We start from the raw sequence: 22,391 nt of genomic DNA on the forward strand, positions 1-22,391 counted from the left end.
ATTAGTGAGGGTGTGGTCTCTGTGGGAAACAAAGCTGGAGCTGAAGTCAGTAGTCATGAACTTCATGAACTAGTCTGGGGTTATGGGGAAAGATAAGTCATGAGGTATGAACGTATCAACATGTGCATATATGTGTCTGTGCATGTCTGGGGTGTGTGTCTTTGCGTGTATGAGGAACAGAGCGCTCTATGGTACTGGGTGCTAGGCAGAGAAGGAGCTGAGAGTCAGTGAAGTGATGCCTAGCTGAGGAAGGGATCTGATGTAACCCAGGTGGTGACCTGACAGAGATTCTGGAAGGAAAAGGACAGGCTGGGACAGGTGGCAGCAGGACTGTGGGATCTCTGTCCTGCACTTTCAGAGATAACAAAAGATTCAGCTGGAGAAAACAGGCCTCTAGAGTTATGCCCTTGGCCTCTCCCCAAGCCTCAGACAGGATGGAGTGCCTTCCAGCTGACTGAACCCCAAAACCCTGGCCCAAAGACCCACTAGATGCTCAGAGTACAGGCTGGTAGAGGAGAAGCCCAAGGCAACCTGGGTTAAAGCTGCCTCCAGGAAGCACTCACCTCTAGAGGAGAATCGCCAGGGCAGGAAGTTGAACTGGGGACTCTGGGGCTCCTGGAGAGGAGTGGGTACTGCAGGGTGGGGTAGGGGATCTTCTACAGTTCTACCTAAGATGTGTGGTCTGCCAGCCATGACGGCCTTCCTCCCTGTGTCTACCTTCTGGTCCCCACTGTGTCCCCAGTCAGTAGAGGATCTGAAGTCTGACCTTCCTGGAGGACTTGAAGGCCTGTGCTGAGCAGGGACAGGTAGAGTATCCAGGGTGAGGGAGGACTCTGAGCCTTTGTGAGTGCTCCCCACCGATTCTAGTCCTCCTTGTCACTGAAGTTTGAGACGTTCACACCAGCAGGGCCACTCACCCTCCTTTTAATCTGTTACTGGTGCCTGATCTCTCTAGCAGTCTCCTGCAGGAGGCCCAGAAGAGTCATGCTTCTGTTCAAGGACACACAGCAATCTCAGGCATAGCCAGTTGGGCCCAGGAAGCAGGTCGCCTGCTTGGCAGGCTCTGTGGGGCAAAAACATGAATCTCAGATATGGCCTCCTCCTTGCTGAGGTGTGGGGTAGAGCCTGGTAGGGAGGGCAGCAGCATCTCAGCCTAATTAGACGCTGTAAAGGAGTAGGGACACAAGGGGAGGGCGTGCTTGGAGATTAGTGCTCCCTCCATAGATCACAGACACGCCAAGGACATAATAAATAATCTGCCCAAAGGTTTTAAAGGTAAAAATCAGCAAATCATTAATAATGTCCCCAGAACCATACATCACCCTGAAGTCTTCCTATTATGATCTCCTGAAGCCGATGCACATCTTCTTGTGGTCCTACCCCCCCCACACACACACCAGTGTGTTCTACTGGCAGCATGGGAGCCCCTCCCCTACAGCCTGCAAAGCAGAAGGATGGGATGGAAAGCACTTTCAGGTCTGCCATCCCACAGCACTCAGGTGGGGAGAGGGGGAGGTGCCCACACTCCTTTCTTGGAACCCCGAACCCTGCTTCCATGTTTTCTTTCTAAGGGGTAGATTGAGCTCAAAGCCACAGCTACCTCCCCCAGCGTTAAGCCCAAATAACAGTATGTCTATCTCTCAGAGACACACGCTTTAATTAATTAACGAACACAACAGGGTCACTGTAAATAGAAGTGCTGAGGGTTGCGTTTCCGTGGGCACCTTTGCTGTAGCTCCGGGGTGCTTGGTGAGGGGCCTCCCCACCACAGATTTGGGTACGTTGTGTGAGTTGCAGGGTTTGAGGGTGAGCTGAACCCAGGAGACCAGGGTGCAGGTTACTTAGCCTATAACATGGGGTGACATGGTATGGCCACAATCTGGTGGAGATAGCCGGGCATTGCATTAGAGCCCTTCTCTGGCACAGGTTGGGAGGCACAGGTCATATCAAGGTCACTCATCTGTCCTCTACTTTCTTGTTGACAAGCCAGATGATGGAAGCTAGTCATCTGCAGGTCTTTGGGGTGGCATGTGCCACTGTCCCTTAGTTAATCTGCCAGTTAAAATGGTTTCTTGGGTGAAGAATCCACAGCAGAGATGGAAGATATCATAGCTCACTCCTTATTACCTTCTAGAAAGACTGTCAGGAACACTGGAAGCTCAGAGGTTTCGGGGTGTGGGTTTTGGGGTCAGCTCTTTCTAGATAAACTGGATATTCTTTCACTCCTCCAAGTCACTCACAGTGCTGGGAAGCTCCTCCCAGCTCTGAGTTACTGGAGGGCCTGACCTGCCTCTGTTGGTTTTATCATTACACTGTGCTGGGGCTGTGCAAACTCTGGAAAGTTCTGGACCAGAACTTGGGTTCCACCAGTTATAGCCTATCTTGACGGTGGCTGAGACATACCCTCTCCATAGCTCAGGGTCTTCTGCATTCTATGAAGCCCCTTCTTGTATCTTTTGGCCCTCAGAACAGACTGGAGGTGAAACAAACAAACAAACAAACAGCTGGTGTGGTTTGAATGTGAAATGTACCTCCACAGGCCTATGTGTTTTAACACCTGGTCTCCAGCTGGTGGCGCTGTTCAGAAAGGTTGTGGAACCTTTAGGAGGCGGGGCCTGACAAAGGTAGATTATTATGGGTACCCTGGCTCTGATTCAAGTCCTATTCTCTGCTTCCTGGTGGGGTTGCCTCCTACTATCTCCAACAGGGACCAAGTTATTCCTGACTTGGTCCCTTTCTCCCCACCCCCCAATGGACTATACCCTGAAATACCCTGAAACCAAGAGCCAAATTAACGTTCCTCCTTAAACGCTGCTTCTATCAGCTATTTTTTTTTCTTTTTTTCTTTTTTTTTTTTTTTTTTTTTTTTTGGAGCTGGGGACCGAACCCAGGGCCTTGCGCTTGCTAGGCAAGCGCTCTACCACTGAGCTAAATCCCCAACCCCCAGCTATTTTATTTTTATAGGAGTGAGATAAGGAATGGCTACACTTGATGATAGAGCACCTGAAAAATTCTCACTGTCTTATGGAAAGGTGTCAGGGACCATGAGCTACAATAGCTAAAGGCAAAAGCATGCTGAACAGAGGTCTAAGAGATTCTTCTCCCTCCCCTGGAAGGTTCCACCAAATTCAGACTCTCTTGAGAGCCCTGGGACTTCCTGGATGAGGTGGCACCCCCCTCCCCAGCTGCGTGTTTTCTCCAGGAGCCTCATTCTGGCACACGGTCCCTGTAAGTGTAGCAGGCCTGGAGGTGTCGGAGAGTTAGCTCTCTCATGTCTTCCTTCGTGCCCAAACCAACAGTATGATTTGAGACTGAGCCTCAGTTTACCCATCAACCAACACTGGCTTTATTCCTATGTAGTCATGAGCATCCGATGGTATGGCAGAAGGTGTAGTCACGTTGCAGACAATGTAAAGTAACTATTACTTCAATGGGTTAACTGTCATTTAGTTCAGAGGTGCAGGACTTCCATAGAACGCATTTTAACAGGGAGGGGGCATAAACTGGAGAGTCCTCATGTAAGAGGCCGCATGTGATTGGCTTCCCAGAGAAACAGTGGTTTTCTGACAGGAGTTAAGAGTTAAGGGAGTGCTTGAAGGAGAAAACATGGCTCAGTTGTGTGTACAGTAGCAAGAGGGTAGAGGCAGACCTGGGGACAGGGAACGGCATTATGACTCTGAAGTCCCCTTTTCTCACCCTGGCCCATCCTGACTTCAAAGACATCAATCCTGATGATGGAGCACACTTTGCCAACTCAGTGCCCTGAGAGACCCTGCTCCCCTCTCTTCCCTGTCACCATGACAGGCTCTCAGCCCCCTCCAGTCTTGATGGATGGCCCTGAGCTGGCTTTCATGCATCTCCGTCTTCCCCAGAAGCTGTGACACAAGTAATTGGTGTCACCTCCATGGTCGCATGCCAAGTGCTGACAAAACAGCCCATAATAGGAGCTCGGTGCTCTGTCCTTGATTGCATGGGGAAGGGACTGCCGGGAAATGATCCAGTGCAGCCACAACCTCTTGGGATTCACCGAGGAAGTGGCACATGCAAACCTCCTGACCTCAACCCCCCAGTACCTAACCTGTGTGTGGCTTCTTCCAGATGAACATGCCACCATTTCTTGGTTCTTACCAGCTAAGGGCCCATTAATGCCTTTCTTGGTCCAAGTGGCTTTCAGCTACAGCACAGACTGAGGAACTGGAGGAGCCCATTGGTAGTCAAGTAGCCTCCTTGTGATCCAGAATACTCTATGTTAAATAAGACAGACCTTGATCTCCTAGGAGACTATCAGGATGGAGGGAAGAAAGTGGCCTTCTGACATCTTGCTTGTCTCTTACAAGAGAGGGTGGCATTCCTCCACGCTACTCAGCATAGAAGCAGAGGGAACTAAGGTCACACACTGAGACCTCCTGTGTGTTCCCAAAGGAACACTTCCAACTCCTCTCTCCCTAGCACCTTACCAGGAGCCCACAGCATCGGGATAGGCTAAGAGTAGTAGGGAAACAAATCTCTCATCTCTCTAGCACATTCAAGCCTGCCCTTCCCAAAGCCCAGATTCACAAGGCTGTGTCCTTGAACCAGGCTCAGTGGTCTCTCTTGTCATCTATTGATGGGCCTGTATCTGTACTCTGGTTTTACAGTGAGAGGCTCCCAGCAATGACCTGGGGCTTCTGTCTGTGAGCGCTGAGACCCTCCAGCTATAGCCTCAGACCGTGTGGAAGCTGGTGCTTTCCTCTTGGCACGGCTCCTGGACACCAGATTGCATGGTACACACAGGTCTTTGGCCCAGTACATCCCTGACTCCATTGTGCCTTCACTTGCTGCTTCTGTCACTCTCTTCTTCTTTACTTTTACTTCTTCATTAGAACGCTGTTCGCCTCTTGCAAACTGCTCTATGCCTTAATCTGCAGAGGGTAGGCATATCAAGGAATGGCCAGGCCAGTCTTAAATAGTGCTCCTCCCTGTGTGACCAGGAAGGGACAGCAGACCTACAGGCTGCTCATGCACCTGGGACTGGGTCTGCAGTGGCTGCGGCCCACAGTGTGTGATTTTTATATCCACCACGCTTGTGCTCTGCAAGCTGCCGATGACAATTCTCCCGTCATAAAAAGTATGACTTGGGGCTGGAGAGATGGCTCAGCGGTTAAGAGCACCAACTGCTCTTCCAGAGGTCCTGAGTTCAAATCCCAGCAACCACATGGTGGCTCACAACCATCTGTAATGGGATCTGATACCCTTTTCTGGTGTGTCTGAAGACAGCTACAATGTACTCTATAAATAAAATAAATCTTTAAAAAAAAAAGTATGACTTGGCTGCAAAACGACCAAACCTCCAGGAGACAACTGGATGATATCTGTGGATCATTTAGGCATAAGGCAGCTTGGTGTCATGTTGAGCACAAGCCTCCAAGAGTGTGGTTTGCCTAAAGCACTTAAGGGCTAGCCTATCTGAATGACTGTCAGGCCTGCTAGGGTCTTGTTTATTCCAGTCTAACTTCCAGGCTGGGGCGAAAAGCCCTCTTATGGGCTGAATTTGTCTTGGATGGTGACACCTATTTTTTGAAGATAACAAATACTAAATATTGTTTTTCAATCCATCCTATTGGCTTATATCTTTTAAATAACTTTACGTGTGTGTGTGTGTGTGTGTGTGTGTGTGTGTGTGTGTGTGTGTGTGTTCGTGCATATGACAGTGCCTGGGTCTGGAATCCAGAGACAAATATTCAGTTGGTCCATGCCTTCCACCATGGCCTTTTGAGATTGAATGCAAGTAGTCAAGCTTGCACAGCAAATGCTTTTACCTGCTGAGCCATCTCAGTGGCCCTAGTCTGTGTCTTTTGATTAGGAATTTAGCCCATTTATATTGTCCTTAGTCCATGCCCTAACTACTGGGGAACATGGGAAAGAATTGGAGAAGCTAGCTCTGGGCTCTCTTGCGAACTTTTGCCATCCTGCTTGGGCAAGTTGCAAGGGCCCTTCTTGGATTAGTAGCTCTGTCTGCTTCACAGTGGAAAGAGAAGAGGCTGGGAGGCTGACTGAGGGGGCAGCTCCCCTGAGGAATAGTACTTACAATAACCAGGGTACTCTGTTGATGCTGGGACTCCGAAAATCGAGCCACAGCCTGGGAGAGCCCCAACCACCGCCCAACGCCCGCCGCCCGCCGCCTGCCGCTCATTGTCCCACACAGGGTAGTCGTCTCTGATTCTGGAACTCAATCCTTGAGCTGCAGCCTGGGAGAGCCCCTGCCGCCGCCCGCTGCTCATTGTCCAAGTGCTGCCACTTTTCCTCTGCTACATTGTTCCCTTATCAGCATCTCACACACTGTGGTGGCCGCACAGGAAAGCACAGCCACCACTGGGGCTGTCGCCTGGGTGGTGGATGCCAGGTGTCCGGCTACACAATCGGCCCCTCAGGCCCATCCCAGAGCCCGGACAAACTTGTCCACTAAGAGGACAGACCACAACATTAGGCTGGCCCCGCTCTCTTCAGGGTTGCTAAAGGAGAAGATAAAGAACAGACGCCCGTCCCGGTGACCTCAGGAGGTGCGTGAGGCACTGCCCAGTCTCTGCCCTCACTGCGATGCCCTCTGGGAACTGGAATCTCTGGTCCATGACTGTGAGGCATAGCTAGTGACTGAGAGGAGTGGTACCATCTGCACTTCCTGGACCGTTTTCTGAAGTGAATGATTTAGACCCAATCTGACAGCTTCTACTAAGGGCTTGGGGAACAAGGTCTATCAGGAAGTGGGGACAATTCATTTTGGGTCTGCACTAGTCTAGAATAATTCTGGAGCACTAAGGAAGGTGGGTGGTGCTGATTCAGCAAATTAAACTACTAAACACCTGATTAAAATTTAATATTTAAATCAGTGAATAAGAGCTTTAAAAATATGTCTATCCCTATGATATAGTGCCATACACCAGTCATCAAAATACTGGAGGTGCAGACCAGAGGGTCAGGGTCATCCTCGGCTAATTCTGAGCTTGTGGCCAGCCCAGGCTGAGACCTGATCTCAAATAAGCGAAACAAAACAGATGTAGTCTTGTAATATGTAGCTCAAACATTTAAATGCTACACTGAAATGCAAGTGTAATCGGATAATCTGTGTTTTATTTTGTCTCATCCACCAGGAAAGTGAGGAAGACCTCAAGAGGTTTGGGGATGCTCCCACACCTTGGTCACAGAGGCAGCCTCTGACAAAGTTAAGGCCCCAGGCTCTTTTCTGCCTGTGCGACCCCTTATCAAGGCTGGGTGAGCACGAGACGCACATCCAGCTGTTCTATTCCTCTAAAAAATACAAAACAAAACCAATCAACCGAAGCAAAACACAACACAGCACAACACAACAAAACTAAGTAAACAAAACACAAAAAGCAAAAAACACCAGCCACGAAGTCAGTGCTTCTTCTACAGGTGGTGTGTCTCCCTCGCCCCCTGCTGGCAACATCAAATATTACAGCGTCTTGGTCAGGACTTGCCCTGGAAATCTCCAAGCCCTTTCTGTATCTGAGACCACCCTCTGCCTTGGGAAAATCAGAATTGTGGGTTTTTTTGTGAAGGGAAAAAAACCTATCCTCTGTAAAGCCTAATTTCTGAAATACTACCTTACCTTACCCCAGTCAAGTAGGAATTTAGAGAAAATAACATAAAGTTCGCCGATTTTATGTTCCCAGAGTCAACTTAGAAATTTCTAGAAACAAAAAAAGTTCATGACGCTTTTGAGCTAATGAGATTCAAGCCCTTAAAAAGACAGAAACTCCAGGATTGGAGACAAGTTAGGTGCAGAGGGTTTTCTCATGCCAGAGCAGGAAGTCACTCCCCAAAGAATTTCAAAGCCTCTTGCTTCTACGTTCTGGTTGCTATGGAACACTGACTGCTCCCCAGGATTCTCTACCTCTTACTTCAATACACTTCCAAATGACCAGTTATCTCAGGGCACAAATCTCTATACTCTGCTAAACAGGCTGCCAGCCCCAGTAACACCACAGTAGAGAGGAAGAGACACCTACTCCCCCACTCCCGCCATGCGCCACACCTAGGGCACTAGGACATGGTAGTGCTATTTCAGTCCCATGGCATTTATGCTCCAAGGGGAAGGCTGGCAGAGTTGTGAGCCTGAACTCACAAGCTCTCTGGTATCCGCAGATAGGGGAGACCTGGGCTTTGGAGGTCTCTCAGGAGAGCAAAGTGAGATTGTGAATCCATCACTAGGTCTGGAAGTCAATGTTCATTTGGAAAGAATAAATAAATCGCAATTAGCATATGTTGGCAAACACTTCATTATCTCGGTGGTTTTAGGCTCACAAGAAAGTTGAGGTGTACAGGGTTCCCAAGTTCCCATGGGGTCTCTCTGGGTCTCCACTATAGCATTCCCCACTGGAGCAGGACCTGTGTTATTTTGTTTTTAATTTTTGTTCATTTGCTTACTGAAGCAGGGTCTTACTTATAATGCTGGTTAGCCTGTGAACCAGGCTGGCCTTGAACTCAGACGCACCTGCCTCTGCCTCCCAAGTGCTGGGATTAAAGGCGTGCACTCCAAGGCCAACAACTCAACACAGGTAATGTGACTGTACCCACAAAATCCTGGCTGACCCTTAGGCAATGCTACTGTGAGAGAGATGCTGAGATCCATCTTTCTCCTTGACTCTGAATCAATATTAATCATACTCTGCTAAGGTTTTAAAGTGGGTCCAGTTTGTTCTATCCCCACCCTACTCTGTCCTCCACCCCAGAGACACCAACAGGGCAGCGACTGCCTGATAAACAAGTGTAATAGAGGGGAGGCATCTTAAAGGAAGTAATCTGATCTCCTGAGATGTGAAGGCAAGGTTCAAAGTCAGTGGAACAGAACGAGAAGAACAGGAGGAAACACAACACAATGGCCACAGGCTGGTGTGAACCGTTCTCCGCAGAGGACAGCTCACCAGGCATGAGTTCTGAGTTCCTGGGCAAGGCAAGGAAGCTCTTTGTGAGCCAACAGCTTTCTTGTTCACAGGCCTGATTTGGACAGGGCTTGGAGGAGCCCTGAGGACCATTTGGATGATTGATCACCCTTAGGGATCAGAATTCTAGTTCCTGCTGGGTTCATGATTTGAGTTTAGGGAAACAGTGCCCTCTACTGCTCTGTTGCTTACATTACACTTCCCAGGGCAGCTACTTTGCCTGGGCCTTGTCAACAGGGGAAAGTTGAACAGGTGAAAATGGTTCTGTAAGACACCAGGCATCTTCAACCAAAACAAAGATTTCTGCACCAGCAACACAACAGCCTTCAGAAGCCAGGAGTTCTGTGCCCCAGAAGTGACACACTTGTGGACTGCAAGCAGGACTAGGTCTATCTACATTGGCTGCCTCTGTTCTGAGCATGCATTTTCCCCCATTATTCCCTAAACAATACATCGGAGCAAATATCAACATAACATTTACATTGCGTTAAGTATGATAAGCAATGTACAGATGATTTAAAATATGTGCATGAGTTTCATGCAAAGAATATGCCATTTTCTATAAGGGACTTGAATTTCTGGGGATTTTTGGACCCCTGCGTGGGATCCTAGAATCAGTCCCCTGTGGGTACCAAGGGATAACTGTTTAATTTTTGCATGAGATGAAGGTTAGAGATCTATCAAGATACGAGACTCTTTAAATCTGCTGGATCGTCAAAGGACTTTTGTCTACCTAGTTAACTCCAGGGGACTGGGGAGCACCAACCTCTCAGCAGGGGAAGGCAGGGAGGGCTGCTCAGTTCCGAGCATGTTCCAAGTAGCACATGCATACTCTGGAGACTTTACGTACAGCACACGAGGTCAAGATTCAAGGCTGGAGAGATGGCTCAGAGTTAGGAGCACTTACTGCTCCTACAGAGGACCTGGTTCAGTTGCCTGAGAGCAGCTTGTCACCCTCTGTAACATGCTCCTCTGTACAGCAATACCAGAGCTCCCAGGGACTCAACCACTGCACAAAGAGTACGCATGGACACACCCGTGGCTCCAGCTGCATATGTAGCAGAGGATGGCCTTGTTGGGCATCACTGGGAGGAGAAGTCCTTGGTCCTGCCAAGGCTCGGGCCCCCAGTGTAGGAGAATGTCAGGGCGGGAGGCAGGAAGGGGTGGGTGGTTGGGGAGGGGGAACACCCTTATAGAAGAAGGGGAGGGGGATTGGATAGGGAGCTTATGGACAGGAAACCGGGAAAGGGGATAACATTTAAAATGTAAATAAAGAATATCCAATAGAAAAAACATCCTCTTTTATGGGAGGTAGGCATATATGTAGTAGATGTATGTGCATGCATGTAGTACACTTACAAACATACATGCAAACACTTGTACACATAAAAACAATTAAAAAAAAGAGGTCAAGCTTATCACTGCCTGGACTTTGTGGAATATGAAAAATATTTTTTTTACTAGAAAACCTAAAACGCTTTGGAGCCTAGAGATTACTTGATGATTTAAAAGAACCATCTCAGTCATTTAACACCAAAGCCTTCTGTCCACCTTGCCTTCCTTTGCCTTCCATGCAGCTGAGCTGTCACCCCATCCCACTGGGCTCTCGAGGGGAATCCTTTTCCCTCTTCTCTTTTGATCCCACACACTTGCTAGACTCTCTAACCTTCCCTTCCTACCTTCAAGTTCTGATCTGAATTGGACTGGATGATACCTGCACTCTCTTCCAAGCTTCCTGCCTGAACAGAGCAACCTCACTTCTGCCCCTTCCCAAGCTTCTGGCAGCCTCTTTCTGGGTGAACCGGTTACTTGCCTGGAAAGGGAGGAGAGGGCCACATCGGGAGCAACCTGAATGTGCCTAATTCCTGGTAACTCTGCAACCGGTGTGCATGGCAGAAGACAGAACGTAGCTAATGACTTGTGGTATAAGAAAATGATGATCGTAAGGAGAGCCCTGGATCTGCAGGAAGGAAGATATTGCACCCAACCCTTCATCCAACCCACGTGGATGGTTTTCACAAGCTGTTTCATTGGCTTAACTAACCAATTAAGAATGCCTAAGTTTATAATTATGATATCCTCAGGGCCTAATAGTAGCAGGAGTTTGCAACCAATGGGATGTAGGTTCATTTTCTAGGAAGACTTTATCCTTAGGTTTCCAGTGAACGGGTACCCTTGAGTTTTCCCATCGGTAGTACTTGGGTGCTTGCTCCTTGCCTCCCAGGCTGGGAGATCGGTCTCTAGGGACTCTGCAGCAGTAGTAGCTGTGCTTAGTCCTGGATGTGGAGGCTCTTTATGCAGAATCACATGTATTACTGTAGGCCGGCTTTCCTCTCTAAGCCCCTTGTGAAACTGGGGATGGGAGAGAAAGTCAAATCAAGAAAAGACCTATTTAACCAGGTCAGATCCCCAGAGGGCTCCTTGGAAACTCCCAGACATGGGAGCCACCACAAAGGATAATAAACAGAAAGTGGGAGAAGGGACAACCCAGGGGCTTTCCTTTGATCTGTTTCCTCTGCAGGGTTCAGGGCGCCTAGGTTCTACTGTCTTGACTGCCTCAGTATGCAAACAGAAACCTCTTCCTCTGACCCAAGGCAAGCAGACTGAGAGGAAGCTCCCCAGGGACTCTGTCCCACTTGTCCCCACCCTCCAGCGTTAGAAGGTCTACAGCTGGAGAATCCTGGCGCCCTCGTAGTCTCTGCTGAGCTTGCTGAGCTTTGGGTGGGGAACCTGGAAAGTGAAAAGCCACGTTTGACCTCATTAAACACACGCGTGCTTGCCTGCGTGCACGCGCATACACACACACCCTTCTGACTGTAAATACAGGATTCCAACTCTAAATGAAACAATATGCACGGGATTCAATGGGGCTCCCGGGCAAACGGAGTGTTTAGGGTTTTGTTGAGATTCTATTGTGTTGACTTGGAGTTTCTTAATACAGTAAGACAGCAAGAGGCTTCCTGTTATGGAAACAGGCAAACCCTGACATTCAGAGAGTCAATCTATACAGCAACTGGATAAACAAGCAAGATAACCATCAGTCATAATTGACACAATGGTCAAGAGGGCATTGCTGGGGGGAAGGAGCTGGCCCAGACCCAAACAATTCAGAGGCGTACAGTGCAAACCATCTCCTGAGACAATCCCTATTCACCATGCCGTGAACCGTGTGCATGGTGCTGCACACAGAGGCCCAAGGCCCTGAAGGTGCATACACAGAGCCCGGCATGATGGATGGGCCCTCCCAATGAAAGCTATGGCTGACTTTCTGGAGGACTGTGAGGGATCTGGGACTGCCTTTGCAAGTACCGAGGTTGGAGAGTTGGAGGTTGGCAAGTACTAAGCCACCCCTGCCTGGAATTCTTCCTTTGACTGCAAACAGAGCATCCTCAGCCAAGTCCTGCTCTTGACAAATCCTCTGCGGGCTGGGGAAATAGCCCTGGACTATAGAAAGGGCAGCAGTCACTATCTGAGCTCTAGGCAGTTAGCGGGTTGGGTCTATCTTCTGCCTCCTGAGTACCAGGTCCCTGTCAGCTCCCACTCTATACCCATCTGGCTGCCAACCTGCCTGGGCACCAACTCATTACAACAACTTCACCTTCTAGTGAGGCAGCACAGCCTACTGCCCATGTCTTGACCTGGCAAGCCCTGGACACTCTTACCAGGCTTTTCCTCAGCATGTAACCTCTGCCTCCCAGGAATATCTAACAATTGGCTCTAAACATTGGGGTTCATTGTAAGCAGAGCCTGCATCATATCTGGGAGGTTGTGTGGGGCAGTCACAAACCTTCAAGGGAGATCTAGCTGATGAGGTCCCCATCTCCGTTTAGGAAGAGACAGCAGGTCAGAGGAGGCCTTCAAGGAGAGAGAGAAGACGTGAATGGGCAGATATTCTAGGCATAGAAGGGACTGGTCTGGGACCAGCCAGGCTCTTGAAGTCATTTAGTGCTTTTGAAAGGAAGTCGTAGGCCTGGATATGTGGCTCAGTGGATGGGGACTTGCCTCCCATGCAAGAATCTCTGGGTCCAATTCTTACCATAGGAAATCAGTTGGGAAGAACTTGTGTTTCATTGTAAATCCTGAAATGCAAGGGTAAAGGTCACACAGCCCTGCAGGTGGTCACCCAGAGAGTTAGCCACAGCAGGCACATAGTGCTGGGCTCTGCGCATGCATCCTATACACACAAACCTTCAGGACCTTGTGTCCAAGTTGGTGTTCATAGTCCAAGGCACAGGTTATGAGGGATTTTTAAGAACTAGCAAGGGGTAGGGACTAGAAAGATGAGCTTGTTGGAGGACCTGGGTTCAGTTCCTAGTACCCATACGGAGACTCATGACTCCAGTTTCAGGAGATCCAAAGCCCTTTTCAGTGCACATGTACACATGCAGGTTAAATACTCACACACATAAACTGAATAAATGTAAACTAAAAATAATTTTTAAAGTATTATCAAGGATCTTAGAAATAATTCCAGGCCCCAAACTAAGGCTTGGAAGGGATGGAGGGTGTGAGTCACCAAATGTCACAGAGCGAGTGACAGGATGAACAGGGAACCGAGTTGTTCGTGTTCATTTTCTCGCATACCACACTACTTCGCCCTGTGACCTGCTGGCCTTTCAGCCCCAGAGCTGCCTGCTAAGGCTGCCCAGGACACCAGCACCTCCCAATCCATTCCAGCTGCCTCCTAAGAGGTTCCTTTGACCTCTCCCAGCACAGGGCCATATGCCAACCTCTCAACCAAGTGGGAAGGAGGGGAGGTGGCTGGTGGGTGCTCCCTGCATTCCCAAGGTAGGGAAGAGCAAAGCTGGGGACAAGTTGAGTTGGGGACTAGCTGAGCTCAGTAAGGATTACTTTGAACAGAAGGTGTCTTGGGTTATGGGCAGTATTCCATGAACCTAAAACCTAGACTAATTTCCATCTTTAGTATGCAGGGCAATCCTGACTCTACAACCTCAACCCACATCCTCAGGCTCACTGAACCCTAATACTCAACCTATACATCACACCCAAGGCCAGCAGCTGAGTTCACATCACACGGCTTTGTCCTCAGGAGTGCCCTGACCCTGCAGCCAGACCAGCACTCCTTCCCCAGTGTGCCCCTCCACCTAGCGAAGTTTCTGACAGAAGGACAAGTATCTGTCTTACATCAGATCTAGCAAGCAACTTTTAAACTTTGTGGAATATCGCTGTTTTGCTGCTATTGGATCTATCTTCCTGTTGATCTGAAGTTCTTAGTTAAAAAAAATCCAACTTCCCAACAAGGTAAATATGTGGGTGGTCTAGGAGTCCAGCTTGTCAGTCAGGCATTTGCCTTGGAGCACTCGTCAATTATTTCAATTAGAGGTCATTTTCTGAACTCTGGCTCCCAACTTGTGACCGTCTACTTCCTCTGTGTCTGGGAAGACAGAGCCAAGTAGCTTCTGCTCTGGGTCAGAGTATGACACTTCTATTCACTCTTGCCTGCCAGCATAGCAGGCCAGAGACTCCACCCTTTGACTTCTTCCTAGCTGAAGCCAATCAGACTTGACCCTGGTGCCCCTCTCTAGCTCATGGGGACCTAGTGTGGCCCCTGTTCACATCTGGGCCAGTTCACATGCTGTCATGGAAGGATGCTAGTATGATGTGTTACGGAAGCTCGGAAGGTGTTTGTTTGCACAAATGTAGTGGATCCTCCAGAGAAGCAGGGGCTGGACCTCGAGCACCGAGCTCTGGCTTTGTTGAGCCCACCAGTAAGTTCTCACCCAACTCCCAGCGTCTGAGAACTAGACCTTTTCTTTGTTTTAACCCGAGGCAGTGCCAGCCCTCTGTCTGGCTGTTCCTGCCATGCTGGCTTTTGGTGGTTTGCTCTCACAGACCCAGACCACCGCTTCTAACCCAACCCAGATGTCACTGCATGGCTTCTTCTCGGGTCTTTACAATCTTAGGACAAAACTGTACAGAGATCTTGTCTGCCTGTCCTTGGCTTTAGCAGTGTGGTTGGAAGAATAGAGAAGCACACACACACATACAACACTACACACACACACACACACACACACACACACACACACACACACACACAGAGCATAACAACCACACACACAACACCACACACACACACATGCACACAACACCACATACACATAACCATACACACACAACACCACACACAGAGCATAACAACCACACACACATACACACACACATACACACACATGCACACAACACCACATACACATAACCATACACACACAACACCACACACATACAACACTACACACACATACACACACACATACACACACACAGAGCATAACAACCACACACACATACACACACACACACACACACATGCACACAACACCACATACACATAACCATACACACACAACACCACACACATACAACACTACACACACACACACACACACACACACACACACACACACACACACCCCTCAGTGGGCCAAGTTCAAGTCTGAGCCACACAGGCCTGCAGAAGGACCTGAGGAACATGATATCCTGCTGGGCTCTTCACACATTCTGCTATTGGGGTGCTCCCACGGTAGGACTCTGAACATAAGAGACTACTCATATCTCAAAGGGCTCAGGGCAGATGGCCTCCCTGGGCCTAAGCCCTCAGTCAGAAAGCTCATCTCATCTGGCATCCAAAGACCCTGATCTGTCTCCCTCAGTATGCTTCTGGTGGACAGGGCTGCTCACCACTTCTCTCAATCCGGGTTTCCACACACATGGCCTTTCTCCTCCATCTCTCTAATTCTTTCTGGTGCTTCCAGGCTCCATCCACAAAGAGCCCCTTGGGAGCCTCCCCTCCTCTATTTTGCAAGGGAAGAACTTGGGGGCTACTGGGGCTAAAGAACTTGCCTGGGGTCACACAGATGGAGAGCTGGATCCACAAGCCTTCTGCCAGGCCCACCAAAGATGTTTCCCCTAAACCCTCCTTCCTGGAAGTCCCCACCCACTCAGGATGGCATCATTGGCTCCCGGCCATGTGCTGGGTGCGGGGCTGTAGTTGCTTCCCTCTCCCCACCTGCCTGAGGGTGAGACTGTTTCTGACCTGGGTCAGGGCCAGCACATTCCCCTCAATGAGGACCACAGTATTAATCTGTGACCACTGCTATTGACAAGAGCTGTCACTTACAGAGATCCAAGCATGCCATGTCCACTCCGATACCTTGGATGCTTCGTTCCAGTTAGTGCCCCACCTGCACCCCATGTAAGGCATCATTTCCATCTTCAGAGGCAGAATGAGCCTTTCCAGGGGAGGGAGTGGCCCTGAGCACTGTATCTCCCATACCTACTTTTGATAGTTCTAGTGACAACCGCATGAGATTAGTTGCAGCCTTGGATGGGGTGGAGTTGATGGGGTAGGAGGTGTTCCTCCCCTATGGCACTGTGATAGAGAAAAAGGTCTCTGAAGGCCCTCCCTGGGGAGCCCTGCTGACCTGATGCAAAGATAAGATAACTCGTGGACTTTAGATGACCTGAAAGGGGCTCCCATTGTTTAACTGAAGGGAGAGGAAAGGCCATTGAAGATGGGGGAGGGTACAGAGCTGTTCACGAGAGAGCACAGCTCCAAAGGAAGACTCCTGAGAAGCTCACCCTTGCTTTCAAGGGACCAGGTTCCCAAGACCTGGGATTGGGCTTGTTTCTATCTGTGTGTCATAAACAGATGCCCCTTTGTGTTGTCCCCCCCTTGAACTCTGGCCTGGGCACAGTGATACCCAGGCTCTGTCTCTTCCTTCATTATTGAGCATTGACAGGCCTTGGCTCTCAGCTGCTGCTCTCTCCACTGTGCTTCCTATAGCCACCCCCCCTTCTCATGCCATTTGGCTCTTTATAGAACTAGGCCCGGAGAGCCCTGGCACCCACGGGAGGAGCATCTGTACCCTGGATGGCTCTTTAGTCACTGTTCCTCAGCATTTGGGAAGGCCCCAAGCATCCATGAATTTACCATCTCAGTCTGGCTTGAGCAAAAGGACAATAACACTATGATAATGGCACAGACAGAACTCATCTGAAAGAAGTTGGGTTCTTTTAGTGGGTGACTGGTGGCCTGGGAGGGAAAACCTGACTGGGACAGGGCAAGGCACTGAGATTGCATTGGTCTGTTTAAAGGACCGTGGTGCTCTCAGATCACGACAAAGCACAGATGCAACCTTCTTATGAGTCCTTGCCATGTGTGCATTGTGTGAACATGTACATGTATATGCACATGTGAGTGGGCACATGCTAAGTATTTTCATGTGTTTGGGTGTGTGCATGGACACATACACATCTATTGCACACTCCTTCTTCTTCTACCTGTGGGACACACAATGACAGAGGAGATGGACCAGAGCCTGCTCCATGGAACTCTGCATCGAGAGCTGCAGCGATGCAACAATGTAGAGATGATAAGATTTGTAACAGCTGTGATGACGTCAGAGAGCAGCAGATGGGGGGGAGAGGGGGGAGATGGGCGTGGGGTTTATGCTGAGGCAAAGCTGAACTTTCCTCACTTACCTGCTTCCTCCCACCAAAGAGTAAAGTCTTGAAACTTCAACGCTTCCACTGCACCCAGTCACAACCCCACCAAATGCTCCAGTTCTCCTTGTCTGCCAACCTTACAACTCAGAGCAGACAGATCTGAGGCTGAGGGGTTCGAGACCACTGAAGAAGAAAGTTCTGGAAGCTCCTGGGAGCGGCTTTTTCACAGCAGACCCTTGCTCCAACGATATAACTGGGTTTGGATAGGAAACAGGTGGAGAAGGCACTTCATGTGGAGGCAGTCCCCTGCCTGCTGCTCTTTCTTGGTCTCCAATTTAGAATACGCTGGGTAGCATCAGTTCAGCCTCTACTGTGACTTCCTGAAGGTATAGTGACTACCAAAGGAGCCTAGAGACAGCCTAGAAGCAGCCAACAAACTGGGCAAACCTGTCCTCCACCCCAAGCACCTAGTTTATGACCCCGCCCCCTTTGCATGTGAGGAAACTGAGGGCTGCAGGGGAAGGTGCTCACCCAAGTAAGACCATAAAACCATTGAATGGCTCCCATCTTGGGTTTTAACCAAAGCTTTTGGGCATCAACAGGGCACTTACTTCTTTTTCTCCCTCTCATGGACTTTGGCCTGTTGGTTGCCAGCATAATGCATGTGCAGAAAGGATTGTTATCAGCAGCCTTAGGGTTCTAGCTGAGGCTCTAAGCCCATTTGACTCTCCAGAGTTAGAGGAGGATCTGGTGCCCCATGTTTCTAGAATGTGAATCTAAAATCACCCCATCCTGGTAGTGTTTCAGTGTTCAGCAAATATCCCCAGTGTTGAGGAGCTGGAAGTCTTCTGAGTCGATATCGTGGCATACAGTGCTTGCAGACAAACCAGCTCTCTTGGCTCCAAAGACAAAGTTCATCTCTGTCCCTTATCAGTTACCAAGCAGGTTCCCCTGCACCTCCTGTGTTTCTAGGAGCCTTGGAACTCTGGTCCTTACCATGGTCAGCTCCCCTCTTACATCCTCAGCTGGCAGACCAGAAATAAAACATACGAGATAGCAAATACCAGCTCAGTGCTCAGCACAAAACTGTTCATCCATGTATCACGTCACCTCTGTTAGTTACTATTATCCTTGGTGCTGTGGCTTAGGGACCTGAAGATGCACATTCTCATGGATGGTCACACTCTGACTTATGGAGAAGCTGTTGATGGCACGACTGATGGGTCATCTCCTGTCAAGAACAGTTTCCCTATGAAGGTTCTTCCACTCCCAACAGGTTCTCTGCAAACACTAATCACTTGGCAACCTGGCCTACTGCAAAGACAGAACCAGAAGAGACCTAGTGGAAATGGAGGAACTCAGCACGATTCTTCCATTCATCACAGTGATGATGAGGCCAGACTCTGCCAGCTCAAAGGCCTCCTGTTTGTTCAGCCTGTGTGTGGTGGGTAAACTGTCATTGCATTCTGAATGTGAACTGTACCCCATAGGCACCTGTGTTCCAGTGCTTGGTCCCAGCTACAGGCAGGCCGTGAGGAAGACCCAGCTGGAGGAAGTAACCTAGGTGGCAGGCCTTGAGGTTTCTAAGCCTGGCCCTACTCCCTACTTCTCTCTTTGCTTCCTTTCCTGACTGCAGGTACAATACAGACGGCTGCCTCACCCTCTGCCACCATAATGCAACCTTCCTTAAGTTGCTTCTTGTTAGGTATTTGGTAGGAGCGGTGAGGAAAGTAACTGGACTGTCTACCCTGTCCAGAGCCAAGGAAGCTGTACCATTCTTCCTAACCTGAAGAGGATGGCTCCTCCCAGTTCAGAATTATAATGCTTTCCCAGGCTGGAGCAACATAGCTGTGAATTTTCTATTAAGACAGTCAAAACACAGCTCTGACATTACACTCCAGTGGCTCCCTAGGATCAGACAAGAAAGCACTTAGCATGCTACAGACAGGTATGTGCTCTGTGGCTCACATTATTCTGTGATACATTGACCTTGGATACCTATAGACAGGGCAGTAGGCTACATTCATGCTGGTCCCCACCTCTCCCTGTTGTAGGACACCAGGTCAACTTGACTCATCTGCCTGAGCATTTGAGGTAGAAGCCTCTTGTGCTGATTAGAGCCATTTCAGACTATCGGCTGGCTTCGATGGTGGAATACTGCACTGGGTGGCCAGGTCACTGCCAACTTCCTGTCTGGGAGCCAGGGGATGGTGATATGAGAGACACCTATATTCAGCCCGGGTGTGGCGATATGGACTTGCATTGCTGGATCTCAGCACTCACATAGGATGGATGGCCCTTCTCAGCTTCCAATCCCACCCCTACCCCTACTACCAAGCACCTCCCTGGCCCTGGTGTCTCTGTCATCCAGAGTTTGTAGCCACCCATCTCCATGATCATGCTATAGAAACTGGGGGGTATCAGATCTTGTGCGTGTCTCATCAGATTGTCCTCTCCTCCACTTCTACCCATCTCTAGGAGAAATTCTATGAAGCTAGAGTGACAGAGATCAGATTATGCTCATCACAGGGCCCAGGAACTGTCCAGGCATGAATGGCCTCCTGTGGCTGGGGTGAGGGCAGGGGCATAGAGCAAAGGGCTGGGGTTGGTGGGGGGAAGGTTTGGCAGCTCGGCCAGCCCCGGGCACTGAATGAATGGAAGTCCTGAGGGAAACACCTGGTGGTAACGGAAATCCAGGACAACTTTTATTATCCCTGTTCACAGGTCCATTCAGCCTGCATTGGGGGCTTCCTATTTCCTCTGCTGGCACTTCACACTCATTCATAACAAGAAAAGCCATTGTGCTTCTGAGTTATGGGCCCAAGATCCCCACGGGGCGGGCATTAAACACATTGGCCCCAAGACTTATTTTTAAAGTTGCATTCCCGTCTGAGCCTCTGCTTATTTTTTCCTACTCTTACAATTAAAAAAAAAAAAACGTAGACTGTTTTCTCTCAATCCTAAGAAATAACTGGAAAACAACTGCTCTGACCTTTCTGTCTCTCTTCACTGGAATCCTCTGGGACTCTAGGCTGGCAAGAGACCCCTTTCAGCACCAGCTCTAAATTCCAACACTGGCCGGACTCCTGCTTGGCATGAGGTTAGATATGTAGGACAATGGTTTGGTTCCCAGCTATTAGATGGAGAAGTGGATCAGATATGGAGGATCTCCAGCTCCCCAAATACTGGAAAGCCATTGGTGTGCCATTTTCTTGTCCATATGGTCCATAGAGGGGAACTTACACTCGGAGAAGGCTTGAGCTCACTGCCTTTCTCTCCACAGGAAGCTAAGAGAACTCCAGGGGCCAGTACTGCTTCATAGACTCCTTGGCCAGTACACCTTGACCATAGGAGACTAAGGGTCAGCATGCACTCAGCCGAACCCTTCCTGGTGATGCATTCAGCCTTAATAGTCATCATCAGAGCAGTGCCCGCCACTCTCCATCAATGGTCAGTGTCTGGAGCTGCTGAGGCTTCTGTCCACCACCGGGATCCTTCTTCAGTAGGGTGCTCCAACAGCCTTCACCTGCCATTTCTCTGCCTTGGTGGAAATCTTCATAACTGCTCTTCTGACCAGTTGGCAGGTGACAATACCCATGAGTGAACATCTGGGTGTCACAGTAGCCGGAGCAGATCTGATCATCTATTAAAAAAATACTGTTCTGACATGTAAGAATGGTAAGAAAGGCTACTGAGGTCCCTCCCAGTGGGTATTGAAACGGTAATAACAAGTAAGGAAGATGTTTAACTCAAGTGTCAGTGCAGGCTAGATATATGGCCGTGAGCAGATAGGGGGTTAGAAGATTGAAACTTCTGGTAGACTATCCTACGAGGACTACCTCATAGTGGTACAGGTAGGCTAGGGTGGTGGGGTGAGGAATTTGGCTATGGAGAGTGGATAGATACCAACAGGTGAGAGATTGCCTATGAGCTAACTTTCCCAGATTGGGAGCAAAACGGAATTATCCAAGGGCAGACCTGGAATCCAAAGATGAGCCCAAATCAGGAATCCAGTACCAAGGAGTCTTCATAAAGCTCTCCCATGAGAGAGTTTTGATCATGCTTTGCCCAAAACATGGAAACAGCTTGACAAGCGAAAGCCATGGCTTTGTCCTTTGGGTGACCATGGCTCTGAGATTGATGACAGGCTTTCCTTGCCAGGAACTGAGTCTAGATCATGACTTGGTTAACTTCAGATTCCAAGCCCAAGGTTGAAGAGCTTCAGGAAACCATGGGGTCCTGGGTCTTTGGCCCCTGTCCTTCCCTCACTTGGGAATTAATGACGAGCACACACAGTGATGGGACCTGGTGCTTCTTGTCAGGCTCTGTGGTTCTTTGCCCTGTAAGCAGGAAGGGGAGAGAAGCATGTGCATCTATGGTGAGCCCCCTTTTCTTACATCACTACTTCATCTCACCAAGTACCACAGCCCTTAAAGATATTTATGTCTCCATTCTACATCTGATGATGCTGGAGTCCAGAGACATCTACTCTGTTCAGAATCCCACAACTGCAAGGTTCCTGAGCCAAGCTCCTATCTACCCTCCAGCCACGCTGCCCAACAGGGACAATGTTATCTTCCCCGCTCAGTGCCACCATGGGATTGGAATGGAGGGCCATTGGTGCATCCTGGCACAGGGTGGGGGACTTTCTAGAATGACTTGCTTCTTGACTCCAGCTTTGAAAACATACCTCAAATCCTCAAAGTCTCTGTTGCCATTGATCAGGCATCTCCTTGGAGAAAAATAAACAGCTCAACCATGAACCTAAGGAAGCCCTGGAAAAGGGACAGAACCATGGGTGCTTGGTGTCTGATATGCCAGGGCCACCACCTTGGCAATGGGCTTGAAGCCCAATGAGTCCAAGTTGTGTTATCTTACCATGGGCAGGCCCTTTCCTCACCTCATTCAGCATGCAGCCACTTGTAGTGTACATACTCAGACACCTACAACCCCTGCAACCCCTGCCCCCTCCTGCCATGTGCA

The sequence above is a fragment of the Rattus norvegicus genome, chromosome 15 (assembly GCF_021556685.1).
Source record: "Rattus norvegicus strain SHRSP/BbbUtx chromosome 15, alternate assembly SHRSP_T2T, whole genome shotgun sequence".
NCBI classification, from domain to species: Eukaryota; Metazoa; Chordata; class Mammalia; order Rodentia; family Muridae; genus Rattus; species Rattus norvegicus.